This window comes from Callospermophilus lateralis, chromosome 19 (assembly GCF_048772815.1).
Source record: "Callospermophilus lateralis isolate mCalLat2 chromosome 19, mCalLat2.hap1, whole genome shotgun sequence".
Lineage (NCBI taxonomy): Eukaryota > Metazoa > Chordata > Mammalia > Rodentia > Sciuridae > Callospermophilus > Callospermophilus lateralis.
Genome location: NC_135323.1, coordinates 22848039 through 22871424, shown reverse-complemented (window position 1 = coordinate 22871424; position 23386 = coordinate 22848039). Strand labels below are relative to the sequence as shown.

Genomic DNA, 23386 nt, shown 5'->3' with positions numbered 1-23386 from the left:
CTCTGGGACCCTGGCTGCCCGCCTTTGTTGCTCCCGGCAGCCACACCCTCCTGCCAGGATGTACTACCTTGCCACAGGCCAGCTGACCTGAACTGAAAACATCCAAACCTGTGAGCCCAAATAAGCCTTTCCTTCTTACAAGCTGTCTGTCTGGGGCATTCTGTCGCAGTGATGGGACGCTAACTACACATGGAGTTCATCTTCCAGCATTATGAAGTGAGGACCAAGAAGCCTCTTCTCCGAGACAACTGTGAAGATGAGTCAAACGCCCTCTGCTCATGACTTGTGTGTGAGCCCAGGAATGCACTCAAACTTGAGGCCCTCAGCCCATTTTTCCTGGGCTCTTCCTCATCTCCTCTGTGTACATACAGCTCTGCTCGTCAGACTGGAAGCCTTCCTGGCTAGAGATGTTTGAGCACAAGCTCAATGTTTGTCTGCACAAACAACAAACACTGGCTACTCATTAAAGTATTCAGACTCAGGGGTGACCCTCGAGAAGAAACAGGCATCAAATGAATAGGGGAGAAAACTGAACATGGATATCAGTGCCTACAGAGAGAGAGAGAGAGATTTCACAGACTTAGACCAGCTAGAAAACCTGTAGGGTTTGCTCAAAAGCAAAAAGGAGATGAATTGGGGATAAAGACCAAGTTTCACCAGGGGCTGGGGTTGTGGCTCAGTGGTAGAGCGCTAGCCTAGCATGCCCTGGGTTGGATCCTCAGCACCACATAAGCATGAGAAAGCCAAGTCCAAACATTCAGAGAAAATAAGGAGAGCTTTTCATCTTATTGTCAGTCCCCCTAGTGAGCCACAGAGCCACACAGTCCTGTGGCGTGTCTTCCGCAGGTGAGTGGCTGCTGCAGCCCTGGGGAAGGAGAACATGGATTTTCACATACTGTCTTTCCACTGCTTAGGCCCAGAAGTGCAGACAGATGCAGAGGTTCATGGAAGAGTGGGATAATTAAATTCACAGTTTTATGGACAGAGGGGGAAAAAAGATGAGCCCATAGGGAGTTAAAAAGTACACAAGTGGGCTGGAGCTGGGGCTAAGTGGCAGAGCGCTTGCCACCACATGTGAGGCACTGGGCTGGATCCTCAGAACCACATACAAAAATAAGCAAGTAAAATGAAGGCATGCAGTCCATCTACAGCTACAAAAACAGTTTTAAAAAAAAAAAGTACACGAGAAACTGCAGAGACAAAGAACTCAAGAAAGCAATTTCTGGGCTCAGCCCTAAGCTACTTTATGGATCTGATGCCATTCAGTATCAAAGACTTCAAAACTGGAAGTCACACAAAGACCACACAGAAAGGTCTCAGCCCAGCACATGTATGAACTAGATGGAAAGAGCACTGCAGGGTTTTACAGCCACAATACACAGAGCTTACCTCCCAAACCTGAGAGCAAAACAACACTTGATATACCTAGCCTAGTTTTCTCATTAGATCAGAAGCCAGCTTGTCACAAGTTATAAAGGATTCATTTCTGTTTTCTGTAAAAATATTAGGATGTCTGTATGGCCTGGCCATTAGTTGATGTTGTAAAGCTGATTGGAATGCCTGCCCGTGCCCTGAACTCACCCATGTCCGGTTTTCCCGGACCAGGTAACAACCCTTTCTTAAACCTTAGTAACGTCTCATAAATTCTGGCCTTACCTGTCTGGATAACGACCCTCTCTGAGTCTCTAAGATCTCCATAAATTCTGATGCTGGGGCCAGCAAAAATGTAAACTTGTGTTATACTCCTCAGAGTGTTGTTATCTGTAACCCCCCTTTGTGTAACTTTTTGGGCTATAAAACTGGGCTGCAAAGAAGCCTCGCCGCTGTCCTTGGCTCCCACGATTTTGATGGGCAAGGCAGCCCGGCCGGTCTAAATAATAAGCTTGCTTTAATTTGATTTTAATTGGAATCAGTGGTCTTTTCTTGCGTCATGGTCTAACACACTCTCTTGCTATATGAATGATGCTGCCAAGAAAAATGAAGACACAGTACAAATTGGGAGAAAAGTCACAGATCTGACAAAGAACTTCCATATTCAGAACATGATAAAAAACAACAACAAACCTAGGCTGAGGATGCAAGTCACTGGTAGGGCTTGCCTAGCATGTGGAGGCTCTGGATTCTATCCCCAGCACCACCAAAAGGAAAAAACCCTCAAACTCCAATTGTAAGAAAACAAGCCACTAAATTAAAAAATGAGCAAAAAAGACTTAAATTAGATACTTTACCAAATAAATATACGTATTGGTTTCCTTCCTGCTGCATTTCTGTGAGAGAGACCTTTGTACAGAGCTTCTCCTCCAGCCTCCCTACAAGACCCAGGCATCTCCTTCCAGGGCAGAGGGCGCTTGCTTGCAGCACAGCAAACGCAGGGTCTTCAGGCCAGAGTCTGGGGGTCCATCTGCCCTGCACTATGAGATGAGGGTTCCCTAAGGCTGCGTAGCTGTGACACTGCCCACATGGGTCTGTACACAGAAGCTGGTTCTGACGTCCTGTGGGTGATAAAGCCCTATGTCCCTGACCAGCAGTCTCTCCCAGCATCTCAACACTGGCAGGCCAACCCCTTCCTGGTAAGCAGGGATAAACTCCAGCCCTTCCTTGTTCTTTACAATATGGACGGCAGATACTCAACATTATGAGTGATCAGAGAAATAAATTAAACCCATCATGGGGCTGGGGAGTGGTAGAGCCCTCACCCAGCAAGTGTAAGGCCCTAGGTCCGGTACAAAGAACACAAAAAATAATTAAAAAAGTAAAAATCAAGGTCTCACTCACACCTATTAGAATGGCTAAAACAAAAAATACTGACAATACCAAGTGGTGACACAGATAAAGAGCTACTAGAACTTTCACACATTCCTAGTGGAGGTAAAATATTATAGCTACTATGGAAAACATGCACTTATCATAAGACTAAGCAATCCCGTTACTATTTCCTCAAGAAAATAAATAAAAGTAAAATTTTGTGCATAAATGTTTATAGTAGCATTATTTATGATCATAAAAAATAGAAGAAACCAAAATATCCTTCAAAGGATAAACTGTAAACATCCATACAATAGAATGCTGCTCATAAAATGAAGAACAACAATGCACTCAACAATTTGAAAGAATCTCAAGGCTTTACACTGAGACTTGGACTGCTATAACAAACACCACTAACTGGGAGCTCATAACTAACTGAACTTACTTCTATAGTAGAAGCCAGGAAGGCCGAGGTCACGATGCTGCACTGCACATTCACTGTCTGCTCACTGAAGGAGCTTCTGAATGTGCCCCTGCATAGCAGACAGGACACCAGCTACCTCTTAGGGGTCTCACAAAGGTAACCTAATTCTGAGGATTTGGCCCTTGAGAACTAATTCTCTCTCAAAGACCTCCTATTATCACCTTAAGGATTAGGACTCTGAATGTTTTCTCTGATTTAAGGATGCTGATTCATAATAGTGGGGCATGGGAGGATTAGATCAACTCTAGATAGGGCAAAGGGGAAAAGGGGAGGGAGGAGGAAGGAGGGAGGGGGCCCGGGGGTAGGAGAGACACTGGAATGAGATGGACATCATTACCCGAAGTACATGTAGAAGCCACGATCGGTGTGACTCTACTTTGTATACAACCATAGATATGAAAATGTGTGCTCTATATGTGTAACGTGAATTGTAATGCATTCTGCTGTCATATATAACAAATTAAGGGGCTGGAGTTATGGCTCAGCGGTAGAGCGCGCACCTCGCACCTGCAAGACCTTGGGTTCAATCCTCAGCACCATAAAAAATAAACAATAAATATATTGTGCACAACTACAAAAAATTGTTTATAATTAAAATTTTAAAAATGAAAAAAAATTCAGACCATAGCAGCCAGTTTTAAAAATTTATATACTAATGGACTTGGTGGCACCTGCTTGTAATTCCAGAGACTCAGAGGCTGAGGCAGGAGGATCACAAGAGTTCAAGGACCATCTCTGCAACTTAGCAAGAACCTCAGCAATTTAGTGAGACTCTGTCTCAAAAATTAATTAATTAATTAATTAAAAAAGGAACTGAGGATGTGACTCAGTGGTAGAGCTCCCCTGGGTTCAATCTCTTCTACTAAAAAGAAAAACAGTTTGCATACTTTACAACTCCATTTAGGAACTAAGATTGGAGGAAGATGTGACTAATCTGTACAAAAAGTCTTTTGGGATGATGGAACTGTTCTGTATCTATCGTGGAAGTGTTTACATAAATCTGTACTTTAAAATTGATAAGACTGGACTGTGGTGATAGCTCAGTGGAAGAGCACTTGCTTAGTATGTGTGAGGCACCAGGTTCGATTTTTGGCACCGTGTATAAGTAAATAAAGTAAAGGTCCACTCACAACTAAAACAATATTTTAAAAAAGAACATTCTTTAAAAATTGATAGACTATATATGTCCCCCAAATCAATTTTATACTATAATTTTTTAAAAACCTTGGTTGGCTATTTCTGGATTGGAGAGATGTATCAAACAAGAAACAGGGATGCTGATTAATAAGCAACTGTAACCAAGAGAGGTAATACAATTAGGCATGGAAATGGAGGAATGGAAACCCACTCTGGAGGTAGGATCCGTAAATTAGCTAATGAGACATGGCAGAGCAAAGGAGTTTTTTTTTTTTTTTTTTTTTTTTTGGTACTGGGGATTGAACTCACAGGGTCTCAAAGAGTTGCTTAACACCTCACTTTTGCTGAGGCTGGCTTTAAACTCATGATCCTCCTGCTTCAGCCTCCCAAGACGCTGGGATTACAGGCATGGGCCAATGTGCCCGGCACAACGGAGAACTTTTTCTAGATTTTATTTGAACAGTTTTATTGATAACAGTTCTACTGATATATGCATGCTCTATACAATGCACCAGTGATTTTTCCCTCACACACTTTTTATTGGTGCATTACATATGTACACAGTGGTGAGATTTGTTGCTACATATTCATACACATGCACAATTTAATAATATAATTTGACCAATAACATTCCCCAGTATTTCTCCTTTCCTTCCCTCTGTTCTACTGATATCCCTTCAATTTTCACAAGATTCTCCCACACACCTTTCTTTTCCTTTCATTAGGGGGAATATTCAAGTTTACAAATACTTGGGAGGTTAAAGCTCTCCAAGGACAGGATTTAGACCTAACACACAAGTCACATATAGATTAAGTTGAGGCAGAAAGAAAGAAAATGGAATAGAGAACTAGGTTAAGCTGAAGAAACTTAAAAGACCATTTACTTAGTCAGGTATGGTGGTTGGTGGAGGTCTATAATCCCAGGTACTCTGGAGGCTACGAGAGGAGAATGGCAAGTTAGAGGTCAGCCTGAGCAACCTAGAGAGACCCTTGTCTCACAGTAAATATAAATTAAAAGGAATGGGTATGTAGCTCAGGGCTAGAGCTCTTGCCTAGCATGCACAAGGCCCTGGATTCATGACCCTCAAAAAAAATCCACTTTATCCTATATGATAACTGATGGAAGACACTGACACTGAAAAGTCATGGCTTATCCAACCCCCAAAGTAGTAAGTTGCAGAGATATCACTAAAACTTAAACTTAGGATACTAAGCCTTCAGTTCCATCAAAGCATTTTGAAAGTCTGAGCAAATCTCACCACTGTCATCCTGTGGTCCCATTTTTCCCTTCCAAAAAGAATGGGCAGAGGTAGTATCTATTTTTCTCTTATACCGTTAAGTTTTAAATTTTAGGCTGGGGTTGTAGCTCACTGGTAGAGCACTTGCCTAGCACGTGTGAGGCACTGGATTCGATCTTCAGCACTGCATTTAAAAAAAGGTCCATTGACAACTTAAAAAGGTTACCTTTTAAAAAAAAAGTTTTAAATTTTATACTACATATACCATGGCACAGGTCTATGTCACTAAAATGGACACATCTGGGAGAATCTGCTTAGCACATGTGCCAACAACCTCCCTTTTACCAGGAAACTGTTCTCTAATCTGCAAAGATAAGCCACCAGCAGGCATGTCTGTGTGAGGCACCCAGCCCGCACTTCAGGGCAACAGCTTAATACAACAGAAGTGGACACTTGAGTCAAACTAGGGTAGTTATTCCCTTGGAGTTTTAGCAGTGTGACTAAGTGGCAGCTATTCTCCTGAGTGATGGGAGTGTTGTGTAGTATGACCATCTTCCACCAAACAACTGAGTAACAGTATAGCTGGTCTGCAGAGTGAAGAGACACATGCCAAGAAACAGAAAAAAAATGGCAGAAGGAAACAACTTTGCAGGACCTGAGTGGTTTCAATCCCTAGTTCTAAACCCCTACCATTTCATTTTTTCTTAAGCTAGTTCCAGTGGAGTCTATTATCTGTCCTAAAAGGCATAACCTCTAATAAAAGTGGACTTGAGCTTCCCCAGTGGAAAGTGCATAAGCCCTGGGTTCCTCCACTGGGGGAGACTATGAATCTCATGATGGGCATCCTCCAGACTGCTCAGTGCACACTGCTCATTGTCGGTCCTTTGAATCCTCTCGCTGCAACAAACCACAGCCAGGAACGGAACAATCTGTGAGAACTTCAGTCTGGGCAACAACACCATGGGGTATGAAGGCAAAAGGGGTCTTTGCGGTATTGAAACGGTTCTATATCTTGACAATGGTGGTAGCTACAGAATCTGCATGTGAAAAAATGTGCAAGAAACTATACATCTATTGCACAAGGTTCAACTTCTAGGTTTTGGTACTGTATTACAGTTATGTAAGATTTGACCCCTAGGGGGAAACTAGGTCAAAGAGTACACAGGAACTCTCTCTGATCTTTGCAACTTCCAATGAATCTGCAATTATCCTAAACTTGCAAGTTTTTTTTTTTTTTAATCCCACTGAAAACTTTTTTTTTTTTCCTTAATAAAGGGGTATGGGGATATAGCTCAGTTGGTACAGTGCTTGCCTCACATGTACAAGGCCCTGGATTCAATCCCCAGCACCATGATTGATTGATAGATAGATAAGTAGATAGATAGTAGGTAGATACCAATATTTGGACCAGTGATACCACTCAATCACTCTGTTGCTTCAAAGTATGGAAAACAAAGAGAGCAAGGCTACCAGCAAAAGTGCATGCCACCGTTTGAAAGGCTGTGCAGTGGTGGTGTCAGCTCAGCTGTGGTGGGGAAGAGCAGACAGTCAGGACACCCAGCTCAGAGCTGATACACAGCATACCCACTTCTTCAAAAAGAAACACAGTATTGCTTCTGTCTTTGACCAAGTCAAGCCAGAGAAAAAACACTGGGATCAACCAGATGAGTCAACTTCATTTTCTGGGCAGGTAGATCTAGTCAGAGGATCACAATCCAAAGTAAACTACTAATATTGCTGCTTCCAAAAAGGAGGCCACAGAGGCTACATCCAGTTCCAGTTTGGCACACTCTCCAATAGACAGGCTATGATTAAAAAACAAAAACAAAAACAAAAGAAGCAGTGGGTTTCTGTAGCTTCCCACCGTCCTTCCTTCCAGGTGAGTCCTGCTTCCTGTTCCAGGGCTCACTACCAGATGGTCACAGTCATTCCTCTGGGCAGTTCATTTGGGTTTTACAGAAAACATCCAATCAACTCTAGCAACATGATAAATCATCCTTTGATCTCAGTTAAGAAATGAAAAAAAGTTTTTTCCTTAAATTTATTTTTTTCCAGTTATATAAGTAAAAAATGACACTATTAAAAAAACCTGAGAAATACAGAAAAATTGAAGACAATCACTGGGGCTGGGGATGTGGCTCAAGTGGTAGTGCGCTCGCCTGGCCTGCGTGCGGCCCGGGTTCGATCCTCAGCACCACATACAAACAAAGATGTTGTGTCCGCCAATAAATAAATATTAAAATTAAAAAAAAAAAAAAAAAGACAATCACTATTAACACTGGCCCCCATGTTCTTCCACAAATGTCTGTGCACTAACTTACTACTACAGGGCAGCAGCTGGGACACACACACACAAGTTTCAATCCTTGTGAGCTTGCTGTCCAGTACTGGGGATATGACTCTAGAAGGCCAGAAAAAAGAAACACTATTAAAAATTAGCAAAGAGGAGCTAATTTTAAAATTGCTAAATGTCATGAATTCATGTTTATGAGAAATATACTACATGTGTACATGAAATCTATGGGATTTTTTAAATAGTCGGATAGCAAGTGAGAATATATAGAGATCTCATTCACTCTAGCATCTATAAACACCCAAGAATTCATTAATTAATTTCTCAATACCAGGGATTTAACCAGGAGTGCTTTTACCACTGAGCCTCATTCCCAGCTCTCCCCCCCGCCCCATTTTGATACAGGGCCTTGCTAAGTTGCTGAGGCTGGCTTTGAATTTGGGATCCTCCTGCCTCAGTCTCCAGAGCTGCTGGGATTAAAGGCATGTGTCACTGCATGCAGCCCCAAGAAATATGAGGAAATTTTGTGCTCTACATTAAAAATATTGATATAAAGAAGACTTGAATAAATGGTAAGATATACCATAATAGTCTGAAAAAACTGTTATAAAAAAAATGACAGGGCTGGGGATGTGGCTCAAGCGGTAGCACGCTCCTCTGGCATGTGTGCGGCCCGGGTTCGATCCTCAGCACCACATACAAACAAAGATGTTGTGTCCGCCAAAAGCTAAAAAATAAACATTAAAAAAAAAAAAAAAAGACAAATCCAAAATGTAGAGTACTACAAATGACAATAAAAATGAAAATCCCACAGAATTTTTGGAACTTGACAAAATGACTCCATGTTTCATCAGCAATAAAAACAGATTAAAGAAATTTTCTCAGTTAATTTTATTTTCTGAATTTTTATTTTCTTTTTCTTTTTTAATTTTTTTATTTGTTTTAATTAGATACACATGACAGTACAATGATCTTGACATATCATACATTTGAATCAGATGGGGTATAATTTCTCATTTTTCTGAGTGTACAGGTTGCAGAATCACATTGGTCATACAGTCACGCATATACATATAGCAATAATAATGTCTATTTTATTCTGCTGTCCTTCCTTTCCCCCCTTCCCCTCCCTTCCCTTCCCCTCCCATCACTTCTCTCTACCCAATCTAATATGATACACTTCTTTTTTTTTCCCCCCTCACAGTGTTCATACATGTATTCTGTATAACGATGAGGGTCTCCTTCCATCTTTGGTGCAATTCCCCTTCTCCCTCCCTTTCCCTCCCACTTCTCTTCCTTATTTAGTGGTAATCTTCTTCTCATGCTCTTCCTCTCTACCCCTGAATTTTTATTTTCTGCAAACTAGTTAAATAGTGCGAACTTAGGAACAGACCTGGGAAATCACTACTGGACAGATTACCCCAAAATGAATCCTAATGTACTGTAATATGCAATATAATATTAAAGGAAGGAGGAAAAGGGGAAACTTTCAATAAACAGTCTGGCATGCTAGCTAGTGGCAGTGGCTCATGCCTGTAATCACAGTCATTTGGTAGGCTGAGGCAGTGGGATCAAAAATTCAAGATCAGCCAGATCTGGCTGCAACAGCCTGTAACGGAAGCTACTCCAGAGGCTGTGATAGGAGGAGTGCAAGTTCAAGGTCAGCCTCTGCAACTCAGCAAGACCCTGTATCAAAATAAAAAATAAAAAGGGCTGGGGATGTGGCTTTGTTAAGTGCCCCTAGGTTCTAACCCCAAAACCAGGAAAAAAAAAAAAAAAAAAAAACAAATTGGGCCTAACTGCTCAGCAAACTGATACTCCCAAAATTAATTGCAGTTTTCGTAAGGAAGAAAAATTTTTAAAGACAAACAAAATGATGGAAAGAACTATAATTACATATTCATAAAACTTCCTAAGAGTGAGATTATCTACACTTACATGCTGCAGGAAAATCAAGAAGGAAATGAAATTTGAATACATAAGCTGAAATGTCTAATTTTAAAAAGGCCCCACCTGTAACCAAAAATAAAGGCAAAGGAGACTAGCAACAAAACACACACACAAATAGGATAAGTCATCTAATTATATGTAGAAATAATGCTAACAAAATAACTTATAAATCTCTGACAGTGATGCAGGACAAAGATATGAACAAACCAGTCACAAAACTTGAATAACTTCCTAGAAATAGAAATGAAGTGTAAAGAGAATGTACATTTAGAATTTTGATATACATCACCAAATTGGTCTGACAAAATTACTTTCCCACAAATAGTGAATCAGACAGTATAGGAGACAATGTACACTTTCCTACAATCTTCTAAATGTAGCTTTATTAAATTTAATTGTGGGCCACTGTGACAAGCAAAAATATATATGTATATAAATATATATAATTTCTTATTTCTTTTTTGATACTAGGGATTAAACTCAGGGACACTGGACCACTGAGCCACACCCCCAGCCCTATTTTGTATTTTATTTTAGAAACAGGGTCTCACTGAGTTGCTTAGTGTCTGGCTTTTGCTGAGGCTGGCTTTGAACTCATGATCTTCTTGCCTCAGCCTCCAGAGCTGCAGGGGCTGCTGGGATTACAGGCCTGCTCCACCACACCTGGCTGCTTTTGTGTTAAAGAGACAGGGTCTGACTGGCTCCTGGGTTCCGAGTAGTCCTGTTCCTGGGCTCCCTCTGTCCTGTGGGTGCTGGGACTAAATCCAGAGAAAGTGCTCTGCTACTGAGCTGCATCCCACCACCGCCAACTGCTCCAATGTGCACTTTCCTACAAAGGTTAGCAACTTTTATTGATATTTATTAGAGCCAGTACCTTTCTTCAAATAAATTAACTGTTCATACTCTTTGCTCATTTTTCTATATCATGAATTTTTTAATTTATTGTTTTAAGAGACTTGGTGTTTCAAATCTGTATCCAAGTTTACCCACTTTCATAGCACTGAAGGCACTGCTTCCAAAACTACATTGATTATCACAAGGAGAATCCTGTTAGAGTTTCAACATTAAATACAACAAAACAAAGTATCCAAATACTAGTCCACCCCAATAATTTCCAGTGATAATGAACCTGCTGCAGAGTTCACTGCTGTTGGAAGGAGCTGAGCCAGCACACAGCATTCTTGAAGAGTTCCAGACCAGAGTCTCCCAGGGTGCTAAGCCACGCCCTCTTCAGCTGAGCAGGCTGGCTACAAGCTGAGCACACCAAGTACCAGGCAGAACAGCTCAGAGCAGGACTCTCAACCCCACCCACAGTAACAACAAACTGGGATGCATGAAGGGGTTTCCACCATTACAAGCACCCTTATGGCTCAGTGAAGTGATACAGATCTCACACACGTACAAAACGCCCTGGACTCGAAATGAACTTATTCAGATTCATTAGAAGGCACAATCAAATAAATATGCATATTGTGTGTTAAGCTGCTGAGAACAGCCTTGTATCTAATACACAAAATACAGACGGCAAAATGACATTCTTCTAAGCTGGACTGGCAACCATGCTACAAAAGGGCTACCACAAAACGAAAATCAAGAGCTAGCTCAGTGGTGCATGTCTGTAATCCCAGCTACTCAGGAGGCTGAAGCAGGAAGATCCCAAGTTTGAGACCAGCCTGGGAAATAGCAAGATAGACTGGGGTTATAGCTCAGTGGTAAATGCCTGCCTACAATGCCCAGTAACAACACACACAAAAAAAGCCCCACTACAATCCATACTTACCACCTTATTTATGAATTATGAACTACTAATTACTACACATGAAAAAAACCAAGTTTGATATACTATTTGAGAAATTGGACTTAAACATGCCAATACAAAATGATACAATCAAAACTAAAACTGAAAAAGTAATCTATATTAAATGTTGACATTTTGATTAATGATCAAGAAATGTACTTTTCTGAATATTAAATACACAAGTCAGTCAGTAAAATAAACTTCCTTAGGGCTGGGGATGTGGCTCAAGCGGTAGCGCGCTCACCTGGCATGCGTGTGGCCCAGGTTCGATCCTCAACACCACATACAAACAAAGATGTTGTGTCCGCCGAAAACTAAAAAATAAATATTAAAAATTCTTTCTCTCTCTCTCTCTCCCTCTCCCTCTCTCTTTAAAAAAAAAAAAACTTCCTTAAATGCTATGAAGAAAGTTATGAAGACTTAACACCAATTAAGTTGCAGAAACCATCAAGAGCTGCTAAATCTATCCCATCTGTTGTGGTTGAATTATGTCCCCCCAAAAGACAAGCTTAAGTCCTAACCCTAGGAACCTATGAGTAAGGCCTTCCTGCATAAGGGTGGGCCCCAATTCTAATGACTGATATCCTTATAGGAAGGCCGCAAGAGGCACACAGACGCAGAGAGGAGAAGGTCATGTGTCCCTGCTGGCAGAGACTGTGGTGAAACCAATTCTCCAGCACTGTTAGAGGCAGCATGGCCCTGTTAACACCTCAATTTTAGATTTCTAACCCTCAGAACTATGAAATAATAAATTTATTGTTTTAAGTCTACCAGTTTATGGTAACCTGTTATGGTAATGCTAGGAAGATAATACACCATCCAATAGGAACTGTGGACTCTACAATAATTAAGAGGACTAGGATGTTGCTCAGTGGTAGAGTGCTTGCCTCGCATGTGTGCGGTCCTGGGTTCAATCCTCAGCACCACATATAAATAAACAAATAAAATAAAGGTATTGTGGCCACCTACAACTAAAAATATTAGAATAATAATAATAATTAAAATAAACAAGTCTTCCACAATTTTCCATACAACTATGGATTCACAGCATCACTTAATCTTCACAATGAGGCCATCATATCTCCCAATTAAAGCTATCCCTCCTTTGAGCCTCCAAAGTGACCTCCTTTAGATAATAAACTGCATGGCCATCTTACTTACGAATACACCTTGAATATCTTTCTGTTTGTCCACCTGCAAACCCCACCCTGTTCAATAACATCTAGCTGTTCTCCTCGCTGGCAGAATACTTCACTCTGGTTCCTACAGTGCTTATGAACACAGCTGTTATAACACTCATGCGCCACCACCATCACCCGCTCACAGGTCGACTGTGTTCACAGGCACTCAGAGGTGCCAGGAAGAGTGGGCACTCAATATGTTTTCTAGCAATGAACTCATAAAGCAGTGGTTTCTCAAACTTTACCATTATCACTGACACCTGGAAGACCTGTTTAAACAGCCCTTCGTCCAACCCCAGTTCTAATTCAGTGGATCTGAGGATTTGAATTTAACAAGTTTCCAGGGGATGCTACTGGGAATCACCGATAAAAATCACTGCTAAAAAGAAAGCACCAACATTAAGACAAACTTTGATTCTTCTCATGACTTCATTTCTAGGAGACTCCCTTTTCTGCAAATGATAGGAGCTGTGCAGACCTGCACTCCTGCTGAGAACTAGGGAACTAGATACACTTTAGAAACCTGTGTTTAAGGGCACCAGAGTGCTACGGAAACCACCAAAGCAGAGGGGTCTGGATTCCAGAAAGACAGGGGCTGCAAAGAAACCAGATGACACTCTGCAGCCACTTCCCCACCCTAAGGATGACTACTGACTCCAGGGCAAAACCTGAGAATCCAGACTAAAGCTTTTAGAAGAGAAAAATCAAGACTTCAGGAGTTCAAGACCCAATGGAAAGAGAAATAGAATACCTGACCCTAATACAAGCTGGTTTTCCCCTGAAAGCACTTACCCAAATTCTGTAGCTCTACAGGGAAGGCTTCAAAACCAAACTGAAAGTCTGAAAACCAAGAGTGAAATCTCCAGCAATCTCAGATTCTCAGGAAACAAAGATTAGCTACAGTACCAAGGCCACCAAGGGAAGTCTCCTTGTGAACCCACCAACTGCCAGCTGAAGTGGAGGGGTACTCGCTAGGTGGTAAGGGAAAACCAGAGTGAATGCCCGATCAGATCCACGACAACTCAACCTCAGCTCAGTCCCCAACAGTACTATCACCATCAACCTCACTGTCTGGCTGGCAAGAGGAAAGGTCGTTTCCTCTCTGAAAAAGAAATGGCATCATCTAGAGCCTCACTGTACCCCAGTGTCCAGCATCCATACAATGAAAACCCAAAGGAAAAATGCTCAATCTACCACAGACACAAAGACTTTTAAACCACAGTGATTAGTATAACTTGCAAATAAATAGGGGAAAAGTCCTAAGGATTTCAACTGAGAACTGGAATTCACAAAAATCAAGCTGAAATTCTAGATCTAAAAACAAGAACTAAAATGAAGAATTCAGGGCTGGCTCAGTGGTAGTGCATCTACCTAGCATGCTTGAGACCCTGGGTTTAATCCATAGAAGTTAAAAAAAATTATTGTTTTTTTAATTCGAAGGGCACACTTACAGCAGACCAGATATAGCAAAAGAGAGATTTAGTAACTGGAACAGGAGTCATTAAATTGTATCCAAACTAAAGGAAAGAGAAAAACTAACACAATATTCAGGAGTTTAGGGGGAAGTGTCCTCTCATAATTGCAGCAACTCAGGAAGCTGAGGCAGGAAGGTGGCAAATTCAAGGCCAACCTTTGTAACTTTGCAAGACCCTGCCTAAAATAAAAATGGGGTGGAGCCAGGCGCAATGGAGCACACCAGTAATCCCAGTGGTTTGAGAGGCTGAGTCAGGAGGATTGCAAGTTCAAAGGCAGCCTCAGCAAGGTGCTTGCAACTCAGTGGGACCCTGTCTTTAAATAAAATACAAAAAGGGCTGGGGATGTGGCTCAGTAGTACTTGACTGAATTCAATCCCCAGTACTCCCTATCCCAAAAAGAAAAGAACTATCCACCTTGAATGCAGCATATATTCTACTGGGAGGCTGGGACATAGCTTGTGGTAGAACGCTAGCCTCGCATGCGTTGTACAGCTAAAGCACTAAAACTGACGTGTCCCCTGACCTAAATGGCAAAATCACTACTCATTACCATTATTGGCTTATGTTTGGGGCTACAACTGGTTAGACTTGAAATTCAACCTGCTGATTAGTTTTTCTATCAAAATCTGAGAACCTTAACTTCAAAAATCTAAACCTATTTCTCAAGCAAGGTTGTTTACGTGTATGTAAATACACGGGTCTAGACATACACTGTATACTCATGTTTATAGTATATATAACATTGTTTGAGAAATACATGTATTTTTAATTAGAGTATTGACAAGGCAAAAACTCTTTAAGGCAACAGCCTACACCCTACAGATACACTTATGAGTACCAAAAAATTAATTTCTTTCCAAATACGTAGAAGAATAAAAGCAGGTTCATGGGAAAAAGTTGTATCTACTTAATACAGATGATATTAAAAAGACTTTAAAAGGCAATGTCAAAGCAGGGCATGATGGCACATGCCCATAACCCCAGTGGCTGGAGAGGCTGAGACAGGAATTCAATGCCAGCTTCAGCAAAAGCAAGGTACTAGGCAACTCAGTGAGACCCCGTCTCTAAACAAAACACAAAATAGGACTGGGGATGTGGCTCAGTGGTCCAGTGCCCATGAGTTCAATCCCACAAAAAAACCAAAAAGGCAATGTCAATACTGCCTCTGTGATAAACATTCTATTTCCAGGGGGAAGGAACATCAACAATTAACACGTGGGTGTGAAAGCACTCGGCCATTTATTTCTCACAGTATTAAGACTGTACATTTGATGCTCTAGATAAAACCTACACATTTATTCAACTACCATGGCTAACATATTTACAAAAGTAAAAACACAACCCAATCTGCTAAGCAGAAGCCTGACATATTATACCCTGAGACACCGATTACGATGAATTTTGTTTTTCTTTTTCTTTTTATGTGATGCTGGGGATCAAACTCAGGGCTCTGTGCATGCTAAGCACCCAATTTACCAGTGAGCTACACCCCAGTCCCTATGAAGAATTGTAGTCAACCTATTTCCTTAGCAGACAATTTTGATTTTAATTTTTTTTTCTTTTGATAATTTTTTTTAAGAGAGAGAGAGAATTTTTTAATATTTATTTTTTAGTTTTTGGTGGACATAACATTTTTATATTATTTTTATGTGGTGCTGAGGATTGAACCCAGCGACCCGCGTATGCCAGGCGAGCACACTACTGCTTAAGCCACATCCCCAGCCCTCTTTTGGTAATTTTTATCTGTGTTCTCCTTATAAGATCCTATTCAAAACTTTGGTCACAAGCCCAGCTCTTTTTCAGGAACACATTTAAAAAAAAAATATTAAGAGCTCTATGGAAATGCAATTAAGGAATCACAAGGTTCCATAGCTAGGTTTAGGCAGGGACCGTCCCACCCCGCTGTTCACTGAGTAAGAATGAGTGAAGCCAGCATTCTACAAACTTGAACTATCCTCACCTGAAAGGCAGCTAGCTCCTCAGTCAGAACAAACACAAACCCAATGCCTTGTGTTTCCTTTAAGATGGATAAATCTGTTCTCATTTTAATGATAGGTCCATAGGCTTTCCACGCCAATGCGCTCTGTGCTAGAGCTAACATCCCCAGGCCTATTTCTAGAAATGAGTTTTAGGTCTCTTGTTGAGTACTTCCTCAGCCCATCTCTCTGGACTTGAGATGGTTTCCATTCAAAAACACATTCTTTCAGCCTCTTCCATTCCACCCCCCACAACCCTGGTGATAATGCATAATAAACCATGGCTTTATGATCCACTAACAAAGTAAAAAGACATACTCAAGGAACTGTCAGGAAGCACCAACTCAGGCCCCACTGCTGATAAATTCATGATAGAAGCTCCACTGGGAAACTATATATTTATGGACAGTAGTCTGAAAAGAGTTATCTAGGTAATCTAAACCAGATCCTTCAGCAATCTCTAGATCTAAACACATGGATCCCATTATTTTGCCACACAGAACTGTTCTCACTGAATTACATTTTGATATCATGTCACCAACACGGACAATGAGGTAAAGCAGAATTTACTAAAATGCAACACAGCCCTTGGGGACACGGGCTACATTGCTGAGAATGCAGCTAAGGAGTTTCCGGGCTATTCTCCTTTGGGAACCCGAAGGAGAAATGGGCATCTCTTCCCTCTTGGTCACTGAACCACTTAATGACTGTTTCTCTGTGAACTGTTATTAGGAAGCAGGGTTTCAGTCCCAGTACCTTGGATGCAGAGCTCACTCTCCACTCCACCATACCTTCCCCTCAGCCTTGAATGTATCACCCCGCTGTCTGTCCATCACCAACAGTATGCTGTATATACCCTTGTAGTCATTCTGAATCCTTTCTGGAACAAGATGTTGTAGAAGTGATAGAAAAATTATAGCACAAGAAGACATTGTTTTCCATCAATAAGCATTTCATGAGTTCTAAAGGCATTTTTTAAATGTGCTCCAAAGTGCTTTCTAAAGAAAAAAAAACTACTTTAGCAAATGTTATGTCTAAAATTAGAAAATGAACAACTATTATAAACTACAAAAATAAAAACTTTCACATTATGCATTTTTTTAAATGATGGTGAAATGTGATGGACATCATTATCCAAAGTACATGTATGAAGACACAAATTAGTGTGAATATACTTTGTATAAAATCAGAAAAATAAATAAATAAAACATGGTGTCATTTTTTATACCTTTATTTTGTTTGTTTGTTTATTTATTTTTATGTGGTGCAGGGAATTGAACCCAGTGCCTCAAGTGTGCTAGGTAAGCACTCTACCACTGAGTCACAACCCCAGCCCTCACATTAGGCATTTTAACTTAATACACAAAAAACTGTAGCTACATCCTTACGTAAAAATGCCCCCAAAACCATTCTTAACTTTTAAATAGACAAAAATCATCATAAATGTAATTAAAATTGAGTACTTATTTTGAATGAGAATGGAACAAGCTAGCTTCAAATGTGGTTCATAAACCTGGCATGGTGGTATATGCCTGTAATCCCATCGGCTCAGGAGGCTGAGGCAGGAGGTACAAGGTCAAAGCCAGTCTCAACAATTTACTGAGGCCCTAAGCAACACAGTGAGACCCTTCCTCAAAACAAAAAATAAAAAGGACTGATGATGTGGCTCAGTGGTTAAGCACCCCCAGGGGTTCAATCCCTGGTACCAATTTAAAAGAAAAAAAGAAGTGGTTTATAAAGCAAGGTGCTGCAGCATTTCCTGTAATCCCAGCTATTCAGGAGGCTAAGGCAGGAAAATCACAAGTTTAAGGTCAGCCTGGGCAACAGAATGATACCTTGTCACAAAAAATAATATAAGTAAATAAGATATTTTTTAATTGTAGATAGACACAATACCTTTATTTTTGTATGGTGCTGAGGATCAAACCCAGTGTCTTACACATGCTAGGCCAGTGCTCTACCACTGAGCTATACAACCCTAGCCCTCATAAAATGTTTGTACAACTTCTTCTGCTTTGCCCATACCTAGCACAGAGGATGCTACCACCCTTAGTGAGTGAGGCAGCACAAAATTTAGAGTCCAGGCTCAGGGATTCAACAATCTCCTTACAGCCATTTGGAGTAAATTTTAAAAAGCTTAAGATGCAGAGCTGGAGATGCAGCTCAGAGGTAGAGCACTTGTGTGGCATTTGAAAGACCCTGAGTTCCATCCCCAGTTCCATACACACACACAACTTTTTTTTAAAGAAAAAAACGCAAGATTCCTTCAGTATGTAATATTTTATCTATTCATGAATGTACATATGCTTGTCATTCTGATTAAAACTCCTGACCTTTAGCTACAAGTTATTAGTTGATCATAATCATGGTCACTGGTCCTCCTAGTGACCACAAATGAGCGAACTGTGCTACCAGAAATAAGTAAAAAGTGTTCTATTATAAATTTACTTTGGCAGTAACTTCATCGTCATCGAAAACAGGAATCTCACCAGGCATGGTGGCACATGCCTATAATCCCAGCAGCTTGGGAGATTAAGGCAGGAGGACTGTGAGTTCAAGCCAGCCTCAGAATTCAGTGAAGCCCTAAGCAACTTAGTGAGACCCTATCTCAAAATAAAATATTTAAAAAGGACCAGGGATGTGGTTCAGTGACTAAGTGCCCTTGAGTTCAATCCCAGATATCAAAACCAACCAACCAGGAATCTCACAGAGAAGGTGAAACAGCATCATAAAAGTACAAGCCTTTTTTTAAAAAGCATTTTAGGAGCTTTGTCCAAACATCAAACAAAACACTAGTTAAATAATATTCTGAGGGATAAAGACAGGTCAGCTCTTGTTGCTTCTCATATTTAACAGCGGTCTAGATTATTCAGGGTGTTTCAGCCATGTGAAATACCACATAATTTTCTGAAGTGCTTCATGCTACAGATGAGCATCTAATAAGACTTGCAAAATGCTTGGTCTCCACCGTGAAAGCCTTGTTTTTTGTGTGACAACTTTATTGACCATCTAAAACCCACTTAGTAGCATTTGTACTCTGAGTCACCAGTGTTAGGTTACATAGGTAGCTCCCCTACATCCTAGGAATGGATCATCTCTGCTGGAGATGCTTATTTTACAGCCAATAAAAACACATGTGCCAGAAATTAAACTCACCCAGTGAAGACTGCAATTCTACGTCTATAGCCAAAGACTGACATACATAAATGAAGATAGGATCTTAGCTCTTCATATTGATTGAAAACTTTTCTCAGACCTGTAATTCCAACTACCTAGGAAGCTGAAGCAGGAACATCACAAGCTGGAAACTAGATCGGGCAACTGACTTAACTAAGTGGTAGAGCACTTGCCAGCCAAGCCCTGGATCTGATCCCCAGGACCATCTCTCTCTCTCCTTCTCTCCCTACCCTGTGCCCCTTGTCCCTCTCCCTCCCTCTCTCTTTCTCTCCATCTCCCTCTCTCTTCATCTTTCCCCCCATCTCCCTCTCTCTCTCCCGCTCCCTCCTTTCATCCATCTCTCCCTCCCTCCCTCTCTACCCCCTCCTTCCCTCTCTCTCCCCCTTCCATCTCCCTCTCCCTCTTTCTCTCTCTGTCTCCCCCTCCCTCTCCATCTCTCTCCCTCCCCCTCCCTCCCTCTTTCCTCCCTCCATCTCCTTCACTCTCCCCTCTCTCTCCCTCTTCCTCTCCATCTCTTTCCCTCTCCCTCCCTCCCTCTCCCCCTCCATCTCCCTTTCCTCTCCATCTCCTTTTTCTCCATCTCTCTCCCTCCCTCCCTCTCTCCCTCCTTCTCCCTACCCATTTCCCTCTCTCCATCTCCCTCTCTGGCTCTCTCCATCTCTGTCCCTCTCTCCCTCCCTCTCTTCATCTCTCTCTGTCCCTCTCCCTCCCTCTCTGTCCTTCTCTCCATCTCTCTCCCTATCCATCTCTCTCGGTCCCTCTCCCTCTCTGTCCTCCTCCCTCCCTCTCCCTCTCTGTCCCTCTCTCTCCCTCCCTCTCTCCATTCCTCTCTCCCTCTCCCTCTCTGTCCCTCTGTCCATCTCTCTCCCTCTCCCTCTCTGTCCCTCTCCTCTGTCCCTCTCTCCATCTCACTCCCTCTCCTCTGTCCCTCTCTCCATCTCACTCCCTCTCTCTCTCCCTCTCTCTCTGTCCCTCTCCTTCTCTGTCCCCCTCTCTCCCAGACCCTCTCTCTATCCCTCTCTCCCTCTCCCTCACTGTCCCTCTCCCTTTCTTCCACTTTTCCCACTGAACACTGCCCCGGCCGCGGCGCCGTCCCGCCCCCTAGTCGGCCGCGCTCCACGGACCCTCACGAAGCCCGGCGAGGACGGGGCTCAGAGAGCGGGGAGGGCGGCGAGGCCCGTCCCCGTTTGCGGAACTTGGAGAGGAGCTGGCGACACCCGCACGGGGGACCGGCCGACCGAGAGCCTGCCCAGGCCTGCCAACGCCGGTCCCCGGGGGCAGCCGCACGGTCGCCCGGCGCCGCGGCGGCGTCAGGCAGGGCGGCGCAGGACCAGCCGCTGCCCGCAAACTTGGGCGGCTCCGCGACTCCGGGAGGGACTCCGAGCGGCCCCGGGGGACCGGCGGGGGCCAGCGGAGGCCGATAAACGGAGGCCGGTGGACGCAGCCCGCCCGGGCGCCGCGCGCCCCCTCCGCAGCCCCGCCGCTCGGGCCTCGGTCGCCGGCGCCGAGCAGCGCTCCGGAGGCGGCGAGGCCCGGGCCCGCCTCGACCCGGCAGCGGCGCCCCGGCCGAGCCCCGAGCGGCGGGACGGAACCCACGGCCCGGCCCGGGCAACCCACCCGCGGCGCGAACCGACGGCCGCGACCCGCTCCTACCTACTCGGCGGCCGCCGCCGTCCGCACCGCCGCCGCCCGCGCTGCTCCCGGAGGTGCGCTCGGCCCGCGCATGCCCCGCCCCCGGCCGCCGGCCCCGGCCGCCGGCCCCGCCCTCCCGGCGCACACGCCACGCACGCGCGTCACTTCCGGCGACGCCCCGGCTGGGACGGGTGCGGCGCTGCCCTCCCGGTTGCGACTGACCGCAGTCCGGGTTTCGGCGCCGGCCGGCGCGAGGCTGCGGCGGAACCGGGCGAGGGTCCCGGGCGACGGGCAGGGCGGGCGAAGGACCAGGGGGCGGTGCCGCGCCGGAGCGGTGGTTGGCGACCGTGGGCGGAGAGCGCCCTGCGGAGCCGGCCTTCCCGGCTCCACTCGGGGTGGGGCTCGGTGCTCGTCCTCACTTGAGGTCCGTTAGGACCCCGCTGTCCGGCACGGAGAGCTCCGTGGTCCAGGTAGGGCTCTCCTTAGGGTCGTGACGGCGTCCGGCAGCACCTTGCCCGTCCCCTCCTCACCTCCGGGGCTGCACCCGCGTCCGCGTGTCCTAGTGGGACCCCAGTGCGTGGCAGGGAGGGGAAGGGACCATCCCAGGGATAACGGAGAGCTTACGCCCACGCCTCCCCGCTGATAGGTATTGGGAAAGCAGGCACGGAAGGCTGTCTGCCGCCGCGTCTAGCAGACCCGCCCGGGTGGCACCCTGCGGAGCTGCCGTGGCCGGTTTCTAGCAGTGAGAAAGGGCAGTGGTGCTGCTGCCTCACTGGGGTTGTTGCCCTGTCACCTTGCAGCAGGATGTTGAGTAGAACCCACGAGCGGTGGCTTTGGCCTTTGTCTGCCTGCTAGTGAAGCTCTTGGACCGGAAGCCGGCGTAGTGGTCCCTGCCAAGGAGCGGCAGCAAAGTGATGGCCACGTAGTGTCCCGCACTGGCCAGCCGCCACGTGGGGCTCCCAGCAGGCATGGTGTACACAGAGGTCATCCAGGCGCCCTGCCTGGGTACTCGCCGGGATGCCCACCGCAGAAGCATCTGATGACCTTAACCTCCCAATTTCTGACCCGTGTCCCCCCAAATTGAGGTAAAGCAGACTTGAATGAAAGTTGAGACTCAAGAATTGACTAATAGCGTTGGTACATTTCCAAACCTTCATTAGCATAAATTTGGACCAACAGCAGTGAAGCAAGTGCTAGGTAAACCCCTAGACTCTACACTTGGATGGAGGACACCTGCTATCTGGTGCCCTCTTCCATTACAAGAGTTGAGTTCCTGTTTCTAATTTTTTTTTAACTTTTCAAAGTTGTTTTTTATTCGATTATTTTACTCTAATTTGTTATACACGGTGGCAGAATGCAATTCGTTTCATATTACACATATAGAGCACAATTTTTCAAGTCACTGATTGTATACAAGTATTTTCACATCATTCATGTCTTCCTACATGTACTTATCTATTTCTAATCTTAATAAACCCTGTTCTTAAACTCACTTATCCTGGGGTAGGGATTTCATTCTCCAAATTCACCAGACAAGAACCCAGAAAGAAGTTGATGGGGTCAGCTGCAGTACTGGAGGGCATGGTTCACCATTAAAAGCTGCAGCTGTGCATGCCCCAACTGCCAGTGGAACAGAGAATCCAATTTCATATCAAAACTCTGGTTTCACCAACATACCTGACTAAAATCAAAATGAGATCATGCATATTAAAGTTCATGACACCAAACTGAAATTATCTGACCTGAGAAAGCAGGAGAAAGAAGTAACAAATTTCCCAAACAGGCCATTTTCAGTTGGCATAATAATGAAGTTCCTTCTGTTTTAATCCTTATTTTAAAAAAAATTTCTGAATCCAGTGGCACATGTCTGCAAACCCAGCTACTTGGAAGGCTGAAGCAGGAGGATCACAGGTTCTTGAGGCCAACCTCAGCAACTTAGACCTGTCTAAAAATGTAAATTTATTTATTTATGTATGTTTAGTATGGGGATTGAACCCAGGGGCACACAACCATTGAGACATTTAGAGACAGGGTCTCACTGAGTTGCTTAAGGCCTCACCAAGTTGCTGAAGCTGGTTTTGAGCTTGTGGTCCTCCTGCCTCTGCCTCCCAAGCCACTGGGATTACAAGCATGTGCCACCACACCCAGCTCAAAATATAAACTTTTAAAAGTTTGGTGGCAGAGCACTTGCCCAGCATGCCTGAGGCCCTGGGTCCCGTCCTAGCACTAAAGTAGTTTGGTGCTGAGCAGTTGGTTATTTTTCCGTTGTTCTGTCTCCCTGGCCAGTTCTTTTTGTTTCT

At 43.9% G+C, this 23386-nt stretch overlaps 1 protein-coding gene and 1 long non-coding RNA gene across 5 annotated transcripts in view; one reads left to right on the top strand and one right to left on the bottom strand.

Annotated features, from left to right (window-relative positions):
- The window catches only part of Rabgef1 (RAB guanine nucleotide exchange factor 1), a 58385-nt gene extending 37211 nt beyond the window's left edge, over positions 1-21174 (bottom strand). For all 4 annotated transcript variants that reach the window (XM_077106130.1, XM_077106132.1, XM_077106131.1 and 1 more), the window contains exon 1: positions 21108-21174. The gene's annotated coding sequence lies outside the window, so the exon portion shown is untranslated. The remainder of the gene's footprint in view (positions 1-21107) is intronic.
- A 94-nt stretch (positions 21175-21268) lies between these two features.
- Positions 21269-22578, top strand: LOC143638342 (uncharacterized). Its single transcript, XR_013154592.1, has 2 exons — positions 21269-21556; positions 21887-22578. It is a non-coding gene; the product is annotated as an uncharacterized LOC143638342 (long non-coding RNA).
- Positions 22579-23386: the final 808 nt, after the last annotated feature.